The sequence below is a fragment of the Pleurodeles waltl genome, chromosome 8, assembly GCF_031143425.1.
Source record: "Pleurodeles waltl isolate 20211129_DDA chromosome 8, aPleWal1.hap1.20221129, whole genome shotgun sequence".
NCBI lineage: Eukaryota > Metazoa > Chordata > Amphibia > Caudata > Salamandridae > Pleurodeles > Pleurodeles waltl.
The window spans coordinates 808599058-808615623 of NC_090447.1; positions in this window are offsets into that span (position 1 = coordinate 808599058).

Below are 16566 nucleotides of genomic sequence, written 5' to 3' on the forward strand. Positions count from 1 at the left end.
TTACCACAAAGTCTTCAATTATACTCATGGGATATTGCATTGTTTTTATATAATTACATCACTTTTTATATACTTATGGTTACTTGCACTATAGGCTACTTCTATCATCTCACCAAGGGTGTTGGGTGATCTCTTCAAATATTCATCCAAGAGATGAAGATCTCTTGGATGAATATTTGAGAACTTACACTTTCAATCCCTAGTGTCATCCTTTTGGTCATATTTCAGTTGTTGAATACCAGTGATTCCCAAACTGTGGTCCAGACCCCCCTAGAGGTCCGTGACACATTCCCAGGGGGTCAGCAGGCCTGGGCCGACAGGAAGGCACTGATCCAGTTGGGGCCTCTGAGAGAAAAGTGTATGTTTTTATATTTATTACTTCCTTAGTGCAGCAGTTTTGAAAGCACTGCAAAGTTCCTTGCACATCAAGCATCGTTCGGGCAAAAAAAAAGCATCAAGATAACTCTGGTGGATAATGTTCCTGCTGGAGAAAGATGGGAGTTTTGTCTAGTGGCAGTTTTGATTCATCTCAGGTAGCACAGATGGTAAATATGCCTGCAGCAAAGAACGTGTTTTATGCAAAGAACAGAATTTTATGTGCATAGCACAGTGGGTTACTGCTTTTGTCACAGAGATTCTTTTGTTACTGAGCAGTTCATAAGTTACAATCGTAACCTAGCACAGAAAGCTATAAACTGACATCAAAGAGCTGCATGCAAACTACATTGCACAAATTAGAAAGTTATGTTTTTCTCAGTCTTTCATTTTCTTTATGCTGCTGAAAAAGATTTGCTGCATTGAAATACATTCTTATGATTAAAGGCAACACTAACCACTGTGTTATGTTCTGAATCCTGAGATTGTGCTTCTTCATACCAAGCACTCTTAAAAAAATGCCTACCAGTGTGGATTACATGTGAATCCTACACCTTCTAGTCCCCTGTAAGGTGCTCTGACACCCTACAATGGTATGAGAGGTGATATAAAACAAACGAATTACATATGACAGAGAGGCTGTGGAGAGGTGAGAGGCCCTTATGGGTTTACTTCCTTTCCCCACCACATATTTATGTGAAAAAGCTTTCTCAGATCTTATGACCCTAAGAATTAAAAACAGAACTCGCTTGGAAAATGTAGAATCTGACTTGATGATTCAGCTTTCCTAAATAAAACCAAGCATTAAAAAGTTAGTCACTGAGGTGCAGCGCCAACCTTCCCTCTAAAAGTTTTACATTTTTGCATATTTTTTCAATATAAAATAATTATGGGGGTCATTACGACCTCGGCGATGTTTCAAAAAGACCGCCGAGGCCGCGGGAGACAGAATACCGCCATTGCCGGCGGTATTCCTGGCTCCCTATTATGACATTTCCGCTGGCCCAGCAGAAATGTCACATCAACATTGCTGCTGGCTCGTATTAGAGCCGGTGACAATGCTGATGTGCAGCGGGTGCAGTAGCACCCGTCGCGCATTTCACTGCCCGAAATTCGGGCAGTGAAATGCGCGACGGGGCTATGCCTGGGGGCCCCTGCACTGCCCATGCCAAGTGCATGGGCAGTGCAGGGGCCCCCAGGGGCACCCCAAGTCCCCTTTCCGCCAGCCTTTCAATGGTGGTGTTTACCACCACGGACAGGCTGGCGGTCGGGGACTCATAATCCCGATGACCGCCAGGCGGAATCCTGGCGGGATATTGGAGGGGCCGGCGGTATGGCCGTGGCAATTCCGCCACGGTCATAATTGCTGGCGGAATACCGCCAGCCCGTTGGCGGTGTTACCGCCAACTTACCGCCGGCCGCCAGGGTCGTAATGACCCCCTATATCTTTAGTTATTTGAGTATTTGTTTGGTGTTGACTTGTTTGTGCATTTGTTGCAAATTACTGTTTTGTTTGAAATTTAAATCGTACAAATTGCTTGTGGATCCCTGGCTTCCAGTAATGATTTAGTGGGCGTCCTCAGGAATCAAACGGTTGGGAACCACTGTTGTATATCATTTGCAGCCTTGAAAAAGTCATTGTGATGAAACAGGTGTCAGCTGCCCATTCATATTGGATTGTGAGCTGCGATGCAAGAAGTGTGAAGAATAAAACACAACTACCAAAAAGTTCATTTCATGCTGATTGAGCTACCTATGTGTGCCTTAGTATTTTGATTTATCATTATGTGATGTTCATTATTGTCCATCACAAATCAAAGTAGAATTCATTTTTCTATTTATTTTATTTTTTGTAACCAACAAAATGATATATGTGTGCATCAATGCTTCATTAAATAATCAATCATTACTTTCGTCAGTTATATTACTGCTCCAGATTGCACCTTCTCTCACCCTTTGAGCAGAAATCAGCATTAATTTTCAAAGTTGAATACTTCTTTCAATAGTTATTATTGTTTATTGGTTGGGATTGGAACATTTCCTGCATGGCAAATTAGTGCCTGCCCTTACCCCAGTGCTCGACTGCATGTGAAATTGATATCCTGACTTTCTGTTTGGGCTTGGAATCACAGTAATCTAATGTGTGCATGGAGGCCTAGGCCTGTCCCTGGTAATGCAATATCAATCACCTGTTCTGCAACGTTGGACTACAGTCCATGCTCAGCATGAATCACATTGGCATTTTCATCCTTTGCAGGAAACAATGCTCTTTGAGGTGGGTGAATCTTTGGACCCAGTAAGTAGTGTGGAAGAACCATCAACAGAATTTCAATGCAACCCCAAACAATTTAAACACCATGACCAATGTGTCCATGGAAGAAAACTCCAATCAGGGAATGAAGTTAAAAATGTATTACAAACACAAGCTCAAAGTCATGTAGACACTGGGCAGAACCGTTATAAAAATACATAATCGCCAAGGATTGCCCAAGGTTTCGAAATAGATTTAGGCGAACTAAAAGTAATGAAACTAAGCATTCAAGAAGAATAATGCATAACATCAACAAGAATATCTGAGTTACAGATATAATATGTTGCTCAGGGTTATCAATCATCAGTCAATTCACAATAGCAGAGTCAGAAATCTTGGCTTGGCAGAGGTCAAAACTACAACTAATCAAATCAGGGAAATAAATGTGTGGGAGAAACACATGCAGGTGAAATACAAAAAGCATAAAACGGGCAAAAATAATTTGAAAAAAGATAATCTGGTACTGCATGTCACTAAATAAGCAAAAATAAGAAAAAGGGAAAGCATCAGCATATCAGGAGCTCAGTCAAGAGTCTTCTGAAGGGGAAAATACAAGGATTTCTAAATCTAAAAAGGCATTTCAAAGGGCATTTAGGTATGTTTACATAACCTTAAGCTCAACCCTGGGTAGCTTTGGCTGCGAGCAGAAGGGCTTAGCATGTCTACAGCATTTAACAGCACCAAACAACAAAATAAGAAAGGCATACAAAAGAAACAAGACACCAATTTATTAACATAGATTATAATTTTATGAATTTTAAGAGATCTTAGGCCTCACAATCCACTGGAGGATTCCAGATTTACATATTTTAAAAGCAATAAATAATTTTTATATCAACCGCAAACAAGCATTGGCCAACAAAAAGTTTGTAAAAGTTAGTTCTGGAACTCCAGCTCCAGTTGGGTGACCAAGTCTGACAGGACAGAGGACTAGGGGCTACAAAGGATACTTTGGACATTTACCTGGCCACCAGAGCATTTTAAAAGCAAGATCCAAACTTTACAGAGCTACCGCCATAGACTTCTATGGAGTGGGCCTGATGCTGAGAGATGCAGTCAAAAAGATGCTCAAAGGATGCTCCGGTTGTGATGCGGTTGATGGGGGTATCTTTGTGAGTGTTCCTGAGTCCGAGGGGGAAGGGGGGCAACCTTGGCCACAACGGCTCGGGTCCCTCGAGGTCCTCTATGTTGCAGTAGCAGGCTAGCCAATGCTAGGTTACTGGTCAGTCTGCATCGCAGTTGGGGCAAAATCCGTTCTTGGGGGCTTGTGTCCCTTAGGTATGATAAATCTGGTCCAGGATAGTACTCCCGGGTTCAGCAAATACGGGTGCAGGTTTTGGCTATCTCAGATTTGTCCTCTTGGGCATTCGGGAACTGATGGCAGCAAAACTTTTGCAGGGGGTACCAACTTGTCATTTTGAGCTCTTTCAGCCCTTGTGTCCGTGGAGGTGGCTCCTGGAGATCAGCCAACTGATCCTTGGAGTCATTGCTAATGTTGGATGTCGGGAAATCAACTTTTCCCGAGCCAGGAGCCATAGGCACAGACCAAACCTTGATAGCTCAAAGTGCAGTAGGTGCAGTCCTTTTGAGTTCACAGCCGCACTTTGTGTGGGTTCACGTGCAGCCCGGTAGTCCTTCTTTGGTCCTCTCTCTGATTTCAAGATGATCTGAGGGTCAGGATGCCAGGGGTGCCATATTTATCCAAGGAAAGTGCCCTGATGGGACCACATGGTCATTAGCCGATGGGCTAATGGGCTCCTCCTACCTAGTGACGAAGTGCCTGTGATGTGTGGCATCTGGCTACCACAGAATGTCACATTGTTGACTCTTTCAAGATGGCACAACCCTTTCTTGGTCGTCAGGTGCTTAGTAGGACACCCAATAGGTGTGGCTACCTCAGGGCTAACACCCACAGTAAAACCGGTTTTCGGGTGAGTTTCCCCTCTCTGGCTCCGTCTCCATGCTATCTACAGGAGCAAAGGCATTCTGCTCAGGAGTGTTGGGCCAAGTGGCCCACCAAAGGTGGCTTCCCCTTTGAAACTTGCCTCTGGGCTAGGCCCCTGAGTGGTCATCCTGGCAGACTAGGTGACACTTTGCTGATGCAACACTGCCTTCGTTCCTGAGAATCATTTCCATGTCTCCCCAGGTGGTCAGAAAGCTGTCTGCTTGTGTGTGCCTCTGTGAGGCTACTGGATGAGCAGAGCACAGAGTGGCAACTTTCTGAAAGTTGCCTATGTTTACTATTGACATTAATTTCGACCTGGCCATCAGGTCACATTTAATGCCACAATTAATTTGATACCTTACATGACCCAACTAGGTAGTCCCATTCAAACCTTAGCCGGGTTGGAATGCCACCCAGTAACTGTATTAGCCAATGGGGCTACTAACTTTACCCACAGCAAAATGACAATTTGGAAGTGCTGCTGTCAAGACATATTGCAAATCATATGTTTTACTTATCAAATCATATGGTTTACTTTTGCTTGTGGAGTCTTACAGGACTCCACAAGCCTTCCTTACGGAAACGTATATATATATATATATATATATATATATATATATATATATATATATATATATATATATATATATATGTGTGTGTATATATATATATATATATATATATATATATATATACAATGTTAAGGGATGGGCTGGCTTTGCCATTGGTTTAAAGGGCAAAGTTGACTGGCAGTAAAACACTTCCTTCCAGTCTGCAGTGGCAGGCGGGGAGCCATTTTGTACCTTGTCACACGAAGTGTGGCACAAACAGTGCTACAGACCTGAGCGGACACTCTGTCTTACTATATACTAGGGACTTATACTAGGGACTTATAAGTACCATGTACTAGGGACTTGCCAACTGGGTGTATCCAATTCAACATGTAATTAGTATAGGGTTAAAATACTGTAACTGAGGTCTGGTTAGCAGGCCTCAGTGCACTCTCAAAGTCGAAGAAGAAGCAGCATCAGTCCAAAAATGTGGGGGTGAATATGAATAAAGAGGCATTTCCTTGCATGCCCCCCAGACAAATGGTGATGAGCAAATTAACACTTATCTTGGTGGTTCTCATCATCTGAGTAGAAAAACCTGGAAAGGCCATCTACATTGGATTGGTTAGCCCAGGTCTGTGTTCCACTGTAAAGTTTATACTTTGTAGGGAGATGGACCACCACAACAGTTTGGGATTTTCCCCTTTCGTCTGCATCAGCCATCTGAGAGGTCTGTGATCAGCTTGAACATTGAAGTGAGTCCCAAGCATGGTGGGCCTTAGCTTCTTCAGGGACCAAACCACAGCAAAGGCTTCCTTCTCAATGGCACTCCAATGGTGCTCTATGGGGAGTAGTCCCCTGCTAATAAAGGCAATTGGTTGATCTCAACCCTGGTAACTCATCTGTAATAGAACTGCCCCAATCCCATGTTCTAAAGAATCAGTTTGGACAACAAACTCTTTGTTGAAGTCAGGTGCCTTTAGGACAGGTGCTGAACACAGAGCTTTCTTCTTGGGGTCCAAAGGTCTTTTGACAGAAGTCAGTCTATATGACTTTCCTTTACTACTTTTTAGAGGTTAACTCTATTAAAAGTCCCACTATGGTACCCCTAACCTTTTACAAACCTCCTATAGTACTCAGTCAGGCCTAACACGGCTCTGACGTGGGTCTGAGTCTTTGAGACTTCCCAGGCCAGAATCGTCTGGATCTTGGGCTGGAGAGGCTGTACATGGCCTCGACCAACTTAGTGGCCCAGATACACTACAGACCCTAGCCCTGTCTAGCACTTACTAAACTTGATAGTCAGCCCTGCCAATTGAAGGGCTTGAAGCACGTCCTTGAGGTAGACCATTTCATCCTTCCAGATGAAACTAAAAACAGCAAAATCATCAAAATATCCTGCACCAACACTTTCCAGAACTGAAAGTACTCTATTCACCAACCTGTGGAAGGTGGCAGCTGTATTTTACAACCCAAAAGGCATCACTCTGAACTAAAAGTGTCCTTTTTGGGGTTGAAAAAGCAGTTCTCTCATTGCCGCCTGGTGTGAGGGCTATCTGGCATTAACCTGAAGTCAGGTCAAAGGTACTCAGATACTTTGTTGCCCCCAACCTGTCTATGAGCTCATAAACTCTAGGAATGGTGTGACCATCAGTTTTGGTGACTGCATGTAGTCCGCTATACTATGCACAAAATCTCAGTTCAGGTTTGCCTCCTTTGCAAATGGTTTTGGGCATCAGAACCAGGAGTATCAGAGGGTTCAGTCACCCCTATCTCTAGCATTTTAGCAATCTCTGCTTTTATGATAGCCGTGACTTGGTTTGACAGTCTGTAAATCTTACTCTTGACAGGTAAACTGTCACTTGTGTCGACACCATGTTTTCAAACCTGGAGTCAAGGAAAACAACCCAGCAAACTGTTAAAGCAAGTTGAGATAGTCCTTCTGCTGCTGGTCTGTCAAAGTGGGAGAGAGTGCTTCTTCTTGTACTACACCGTCTTTGACGGTAGACATCATGTCTGGGAGAGGTTAATTTTCCTTTTCTTCTCCACCATCTATCTCCATGAGCATTGTGATATCTGCTCGGTCATGATGCAGCTTGAGCCTGCTCACATGTATCATCCTCAGAGGATTCCTTTGGTACCTACATCTACCAAGTATGTGACATCTCCCATCTTCTCCAACATAGGGTAAGGCCTATTCCATTTGTCTTGGAGTTCTCTGGGTGCTATAGGCTTCAACACCCAAGTCAATTGCCCAGGTTGGCACTCAAACACAAAAGCATTTTGGTCAAACCAGTGCTTGACAAGCTCCTGGCTGGCCTCCAAGTTCTTGTTTCCTTTTTTCATGTACTCAGCCATTTTAGAGCAAAGGCCCAGTCCATAACCCAATATGTCCCATTTGAGCTCTTTGAGAGGTTTCTTCCAACCTTCTCTTACTAAACTTAAAGGACCCCTGACAGGGTGCCCAAAGAGTAATTTAAAAGGGCTAAAACCTACTCCCTTCTGAGGAACCTCCCTGTAGGCAAACACCAGGCATGGGAGAAGAACATCCCATCTTCTCCTGAGTTTCTTAGGTAAACTCATGATCAAACCTTTCATGGTCTTGTTAGACATTCAATAAGGTCATTTCCTTGTGGATGAGAGTACGTAATTGTTAGACTTTTCTTCCTTGGCGTGGTCTCCCTTAACTTTTTGCCTCTGTTCCCCAGGTTGTTGATGTGTGCTGGACTCTGATTTTACTGTTATTGTTACTCTGGGCACTTTACCACTGCTAACCAGTGCTAAAGTGCAAGTGCTCCTTCACAAAATGTGTATGTAATTGGCTTATCCATGATTGGCATATTTGATTTACTAGTAAGTCCCTAATAAAGTGCACTGGAGGTGCCAGGGCCTGTAAATCAAATGCTACTAGTGGGCCTGCAGCACTGGTTGTGCCACCCACATAAGTAGCTCTGTAATCACGTCTCAGACCTGCCACTGCAGAGTCTGTGTGTGCAGTTTTAACTGTAAATTAGACTTGGCAAGTGTACCCACTTGCCAGGCCTAAACCTTCCCTTTTCGTACATGTCAGACACCCCTAAGGTAGGCCCTAGGTAGCCCCAAGGGCAGGGTGCAGTGTATGGTTAAGGTAGGACATATAGGCGGTCATTCCTACCTTGGCGGGCGGCGGTCGCCGCCCGCCTGGCGGGAACCGCCAGAAGACCGTACCGCGTTCAAAAGACCGCAGCGGTCATTCTGTCTTTCCCGCTGGGCTGGCGGGCGACCGCCAAAAGGCCGCCCGCCCGCCCAGCGGGAAAGCACCAGCAACGAGGAAGCCGGCTCCGAATGGAGCCGGCGGAATTGCTGGTGTGCGACGGGTGCAGTTGCACCTGTCGCGATTTTCAGTGTCTGCCAAGCAGACACTGAAAATCAATGTGGGGCCCTGTTAGGGGGCCCCTGCAGTGCCCATGCCAGTGGCATGGGTACTGCAGGGGCCCCCAGGGGCCCCACGACACCCGTTCCCGCCAGCCAGGTTCTGGCAGTGAAAACCGCCAGAACCAGGCTGGCGGGAAGGGGGTCGGAATCCCCATGGCGGCGCTGCTTGCAGCGCGCCGTGGAGGATTCACAGGGGCAGCGGGAAGCCGGCGGGAAAACGCCGGCTTCCCTTTTCTGACCGCGGCTTTACCACCGCGGTCAGAATAGCCCCAGAAGCACCGCCAGCCTGTTGGCGGTGCTTCCTCCATCCCCTACCCTGGCAGTTCGAGGGAATGACCCCCATAGTAATGTGTTTTATATGTCCTGACAGTGAAATATTGCTAAATTCGTTTTTCACTGTTGCAAGGCCTGTCCCTCTCATAGGTTAACATGGGGGCTACCTTTAAATCTGATTAAAGTGTAGATTCCCTTTGGGAGCGGATGGATATGTGGAGTTTGGGGTCTTTGAGCTCACAATTTAAAAATACATCTTTTAGTAAAATTGATTTTAAGATTGTGTGTTTGAAAATGCCACTTTTAGAAAGCGAGCATTTTCTTGCTTATACCATTTCTGTGACTCTGCCTGTTTGGGGATTCCCTGTCTAGGTCAGTTTGGCTGGTTGCACCTCACACTAGACAGTGACACAAAGGGAGCTAGGGTGTAGCCCTGACTTCGCGCATCAGCTCTTCACCTAGGTACTGTACCTGGGGGTCTACGCGACTCCGTGTCCGGCGCCGCTGGTGTCAGATTGTTGGGAACAACTCCATTACGATGCCGTGTTAACACCTCATCGAAGCATTTTGTGTTTCTAAGCGCTATTTTTTAGTTTAATCTTTAAAAATTCATAACTTGACTTGTGTATGTTGGATTTTGTTGTTTTGGTCTTGTTTGTTTAGATTAATATTTCCTATTTTTCTAAACCTGTGTTGTGTCATTTTGTAGTGTTTTCATTACGTTACTGTGTGTGTTGGTAAAAATACTTTACACTTAGCACTCTGAAGTTAAGACTACTGCTCTGCCAAGCTACCAAGGGGATAAGCAGGAGTTAGCGGAGGGTGATTCTCTTTTACCCTGACTAGAGTGAGGGTCTTTGCTTGAACAGGGCGTAACCTGACTGTCAACCAAAGACCCCATTTCTAACAGTAATGAACTTATAGGTTACCCTACATTACTAATTGCTTTCAGATAGGCACACATTAAGTTGATGCCCTTATCTCAAATTACATTCTTAGGGAAAACTTACTCTACTTAAAAGCTAAGTGAGGCTCTCGCTACTGCCGGGGCATTAACTGCCCTAACGGGTATAGCTTCTGGGTATATAATAGCATGGTTCATTACCACCAGGATAAACCTATGCCCTGTGGCAGTAGGTGGGTCTAAGGGACCAACAATGTCAATCCCTATCCTCTGAAACGGAACCCCCACCACTGGAAGGAGTGTCGGGGGGCTTTTGGACTGTTACCTGCCTTGCCACTGGCCTGGCAGGTCATGCAGGAGTGACAGAACTCCCTTACTTTTTCTGTCATCTGGGGCCAATAGAAATGGTTGACTAATCTGTCCCAGGGTTTAGTCTGCTCCAGCCAAGAGGGTGTCGTGGGCTAGGTTTAAGAGGAATTCTCTGTACTGTTTAAGGGACTGCCACTCTTTTGGCTGCCCCTGGTTTGGGGTCCCTTGCCTCACTGTACAGGATTCCCGCCTCCCAGTATACCTTAGGGGTACCACTGACATCACCTTCCTCCTATCTGACAGCTGACTGTCTTAGGCCCTTAAGAGTGGGACATGATTTCTGTCCCTGGCTCAAATCCTCTCTGGAGGAACCACCTGCTCCTTGGCCAAGTCAGACAAGTCTCTCAAGGAAGCACCTTCCTCTTCAGAGCCCAGGCCGTTCCTCTGAGGTTTAGGCTTCTTCTGGCGCTGATGGCTCTTTGCAGCAGCCTTTCCAGGCTTTCTGCCCTTTCTTTTGTTAGTAGGGACTGGGTCCACTGTTTCAGGATGCACAGTACCTTTGCTTTCCCTTAAGGCCTTCTGTGCTCTAGTGGAGACACAAATCCACTCAGAGAGACCAAGCATTGCTGCATGAGTCATTCTGTCCACCTCTGCCCAGTCAGAACTTTCAAGGTTGCTGCTGAATAGACACTCCACTGGGATGGCAGGGGACACAGCAGCTACTTTCTTAGGGCCAGCAACCACTCCCCACTGAAAGTCTACCACAGCTATGGGATGCGACTTTGAAACATTGTCATAGTTGACTATTTCATGCACCTCATCAGGTAAGATCTGGTTTGGGTAAACCAGCTTGGCTATAACCATGGTTCTGCTGGCACCTGTATCTCTCAAGGCCTGAACTTCCACCCCAATGATTTTTGCCGCTACCAGTACTTTACCATACTGGCAGGCCAGTGGGCCAAAGGTTCAATTTCCTCACCACCGAGGGAGATTACTGTGACTTCAGTGTACCCCTTACAATCCCTTGGGACAACATCCACCCCAATCCCTACATTGGCAATCCCGTTAAATATGTTACCAGTGAGTGACTTTTTGGTGCATGAAGCATCACCCCTCTTGTGTACTGGCTGTTTACAGTCAAAGCGCATGCCAGCCTCTGAAGGGTCAAAATACTTTCCTTGATACTCCCTCCCATTTTATTTGGTATGTGGCTCCACCCCTTGGGCTTCTTTTGGGGACCCTTTGGGATTCTCTGACCTTTTAATCTTCGTCCATCTTTCCCCTGAATGGGGTCCTGACCTCCTTTTTTGTGTTCACCACCAGAGGACCTCTTGGATACCCTGGTGCATACACACTGATGAACTATCTTCCCCAGCTCTCTAGGGCTAGATAGCTTAGAGTGGACCAGATGCTGGTGTAACTTCTCTGAGGAACAGTTTGTAAGAGTGTGTTCTTTAACCACTAAATTGTACAAAGTCCTCATAGGTATCAACCTTGTTACCTTTAATCCAGTCTTCCAGTGAGTTCACAGAGGCATCCGCAAAATCATCCCATGATTGTGTTGCTCCCTTTTGTGTGCTTCTAAATGTCTATCTATACTCTTCAAGGGTTAGACCAAAGAGCTCAATGAGTGCACCTTTCGTGTGAGTGTAAGATTCTGCCACCTCAATCTCTAGAGTCAGCAACCTAGCTCTCCCTGCAGTTGGAATGGACCCCCAATGTTGTGTACCCACTCTTCTCATCCCGAATCATATAATAGGATGCCAACCATTTGTTTACATCATCTCCTCTCAGAGAATTTAGCTACAATCCCTTTGGGCAACCTGGGATCATAGGCACCCTGAGCAGATACCTCTGTCACTCTGTTGCTGCCACCAATCTGGTAGGTCTCATCCCTAGCTTGACCCTCCTCACCTCCAGGACCAATCTCTTCTCCTCTAAGGCCAGCTTCCTCTCCTTTAGCTCCAGGAGGCTAAGCTGGGCCTGTATGTCACTAAGCCTCCTCACAGATGTGAAACTCCTTTCACTCCTAGACAGGGAGTCATGCCTTAAACAAATTGTGGGGACCACACTCTCCTGGTCCCCTTTAGAGAATTGATCTTTGTTGCCATCCACATCTCCACTCTCAGGTGTAATCTTTTCCCCCTGTTGGGCTTGTGCTTTCCTTGCCTCTTCCCAGGTTTCTAGAGCTTTTTCCAGGTCATCCTTTTAGGCTAAGACTCCAGGAAGGATTTTTCTTTCTTTACACAAAGCCCTCAGCGCATTGATTTTCAATGTAGGCAAGGTCGCCAAGTCGATTACTTTACCCTCTATCCTTGAAACTTTTTAGTAGCAAGAAAAAAACTTTTTGCAACTCCTTTGGTTTTTCTTCATAGAGACAGATGCTTTAGAATGTCAGAAGTTGGCCAAACATTTACTTCTCCACGTGGCAAAAACTCTTTCAGTCAGTTACTAACTTATTTTTTGTCTGGTAGAGCTGAACACATGTTCTGTATCCCACAGCTGCAACCAATGTGAGGATCTAGGTGTAATATTTGACATGGTTGCAAGCCCTTATCATGCAGTGCGCTCACAAATACCAGCTTAGGTCCAGTCAGGTACGTTGACTTAACCTTAACCTCCTCCCTGGGTAGCTGTGGCTGCAAGCAGTAAAGCTTAGCAAATGAACAATGTGTAAAGCGGAGGTACTTAAAGCACGGCCCACAGGCCATTTGCGAAGCGTCAGGCCTTTCTATGCGGCCCCCGTGTAAAACAACAGCAGTCAGAGATGCATGAGCTGTTATCTGCCTGTTGAGATTCCTTAGGGGCCGCATTCACATGGAAAAGCATCAAAGAGGCATGCATGGAGAATCAGTGTCTCGCCTTCTCACCTGCGCTCCCCCGTCCTCATATGCATCTGTGACTTCACTTGCTTGTGGCACGGCAGAGGAAGCGGCTTTTAAAAAGGATATGCAGATTGCTGACTTTCCTTTCCAGCACTGACATCCTATCTTACCTGCCTTCAGCCTTACTTTGTCACCCACATTCATCATTGCCAGCAGTGCCTCGCCGTTGGTCACAAACAATATTGCCTCACTAAATAGGCATCCACTCTGAGGTCCTCTGAAGCCAAGCTGCCTGCAGAAGGGCACTTGAATGAAAGGGCAGCTCACGCACCCAACCGAGGATCTGTAGCCGAAGTTTCTTTTTTAAAGGTAAGCCAGCTTGCTAGGCGATGGGATGCTCCCGGGGAACAGTGAGTGGGGAGGAAGGGTTTGGTGAAGTGAAGTGTGGAAGCTCCAAGGGTGCAGAGACAGTGGTTTAAGGAGCCAGGTGCATGCTTTATAAATTGTAAAATATGCCTAAGAAAACCTTTATTTAGTAAGAGATTTACTATATTATCTTGGCCCATTTTCAGTCTTTACTTTTTGTAACCACCCATCAATATTTTTTTGTTGATTGGACTTTTTTTTTTCCAAAGGTAGTTCAGTCTTAGAAACAGAGCTCATCCTCAACATACACCTGCATTCAGTCGGACCCTGCTTTGCAGAAGCATAGTGGTTTTCCTTGGCAGGTTTCTCCTGATTTACACAAACTCTGATGAGTATAAAGAATGTAAATATTGATTTAGCCTGTTTTAAAATTCACATAAAAGATAAAACGTATGGCCATTTAACCCAGAAAACATCGTCAAGGTAATTGGAAAAAACATGTTTGCTGTTAGTAGAAAGGAGTGCCATGCTTTGTTTTAATGATTATTACACAATCAAGCTTTATTTTACTGCTTTGCTTTCAGTAGGTAAATTTATAAACTAAGCAACATTGTTTTATTTAGTTCCTTTTTTAATGATGGGCAGTTGAGCTTGTTGTGAAAGCAGTCCTGCCATGTATCATGCATCAGGGGTCAGGCTAATGCAGTTCAGTGCTGGTATCCACATCACTGCACTAAAATGCATTAGTCACACATTTACATTTCCTCTTGGACTACCGTATCAAGAAGTGCTAGAGAGCTGAATTATATGCCTAATAACCAGGGCCTTCCAGACAGCATCCTAAAATTGCATGCTCAACAGGCTGCTGTCTCTGTATATCTGCAACTGAATACAGCATGCCCTCTAAGAACCATGCCTCTTGGGTTAGCACAGCACATTTTAGTGCTGGTGTCCCCATCACTGCACTAAAATGTTATGTAACACATCATAAAACAAATAGAAAGGAGAAATACAGAACCATTACAAGTATGTTTCATTCAGTCAGGGTCTGAAATGCGTCAACCCCTTGATGGACTGAATTTGGGTAATGTTTGCCATTACAGATGAAGACCTGTATGTGACACTGTGAATTATGGATAAATAGTGCAATCAATGAACAGATCAGCCCCTGGCTCCATTAGACATACTAGTAATGTCTTGTTTGTTCCTCACCTCCATTTTATTTTTAACTATTTGGCATTATGTTGTATTAAAAGGTTTTTGTTTGCACCGTATTAGTAGGAGGTTTTAATTATGTTTTTGTAATTGGAAATCTTTTTAAGTGGGTGGGCTTTATAAAGCTTGCTCTTTGCGTTGTCTTGCAATTATTATTTTGTCATAAAAACTGTAACAGGCAGTGGTGTTTATAACTGCACCATTAAAGCCTGGTTTACTATCCATACTGGAGTGGTACTGATTGAGTTTCTGCAAATTAATCGGTACTGAGATGATATTCTAGGTAATGTGCTTTGTGCCTGAATGGTTTGATTGTGGTTTACTTGTGAACTTCCAAAGGAGAGATTATACCATAAGTGTTCCTGTTGCTGCCCTATCGCATACACAGAAGGTCTTGCTGCAGATGTTGGGCACCAGGCAGCAGTAACAGCAGCACCCAGGATGTTTTCTACTTCTTACTCTTGTGACACTAGTGGGGTTGGGGATGCAGGTGGGTGCTGACAACTGCAAATACTGCAGGATCATGGTGACTTGAATCAATTGGGAGATCTCAACTGCAGGAGGCTAGTGCTGATGGGTCATGGGGGAAGCAGAATCATGGTAATGAAGTCCCTGTCTTGCAGTAATACCAAGAGAGCAGCAAGTGCACACGGAGGGTGGCTCTGACCAGCACGTACGTTGCACAGACTACGTTTCATTGCTCAAAAAGGGTAATTTCTGATATTTATCATTTTACGTGGACTTCATTGCTTGTATTGAACGGCAACAAAGTGTGACTCGCAGTGTCACACATACAGCAGTGGAATGTCACTCATGCTTGCACTGAAACCATGGAGACATCACACATAAGCAATCTGAAATCTTGGTGGCTATGGGCGCTTTCTAATCATACAACATGCAGAACTGATGTTAGAAACCAATCTCACAGAAAAAAAGATGTTTAAATTAAGTACCACTGAAAACGTACTATTTTATTTTTGCAAAAAGCATGGGATTGTTACCATTGTTAGCTTGAAATATTTCATAATATTTGTCATTCCCATATATAAATTGTGATTTTGTACTCAAATTCACAGTCTTGTGTAACAATCTGAGTGACATTTTCGCACCAGTATCATGATTAGTCATGTCCATGATGAAGTTCACTATTGAGCTCATTTTGTGTACTGTAGTGATCTCTAAACATTTGTTGCTGGGTAATTCAAAAACTTACAAAGTGGAAAAAAAGATAGACTCCATTTTGGCAATGTAAAGACCGCTCTTCACTGTCACGACAGGAAGATCAACCCTCTTCACACAGGCAGGCAGCTTGTCTCAATCTGCAGTTTTACAGACAATTTCTTATATTCAAACCACACAGACCTTCATATAGTCTGAACTGATTAGATTTCCTGCACCCATTTTCTAATCTATTTACAATATATTTGAAAAGTATGTACCAGGGAGCCTGTGTGTTAGGATCGTAAATTCCTTCATGCTTACTAAACACAAGTTAGCCTTTAACTGCAACCCTTTCAAGTTACTTATTCAATTATGTCCTCAAGTGAACTCTTCCCTTATTGCGATCTGTATTAGATGCAGGCCTGCAATATTCTTTTACTACGTACAACTGTGTAGCACTTTCTACCGGTGTCTGTTGTTGTTTTATGTTTTCACATTCATATTCCATACTTCCTGTAACACTCCCCCTTCTAGTTGATATTTTGTTTCAACTATTGAAACTAAACCTTGGTCGACATTTGGCACTATATGATATACTTTACCTTGAGAATTTACTACACATGTTAGTGTACAAACTGGAACCATCTCTCCCACCTTAGCACCTACTCTTCTACAACATGCGAGGATCAACTGTATTACACAATATATTAATAATAATGCTACAATCACTGGCAACAAGGCTCCCAACAGTCCCGACATTCAGGACGGCAGTAATGACAACTACCCACAAAACAAATTATCTGGGACATCTCCTTCATCTACCATTTTCTTTTGTAGATTATGCAGTGTCTGTAGAGCGTCTGATAAATTTAATGATTCACATCATTCACTGGAATGAAAGTACAGCACGCAGTTCC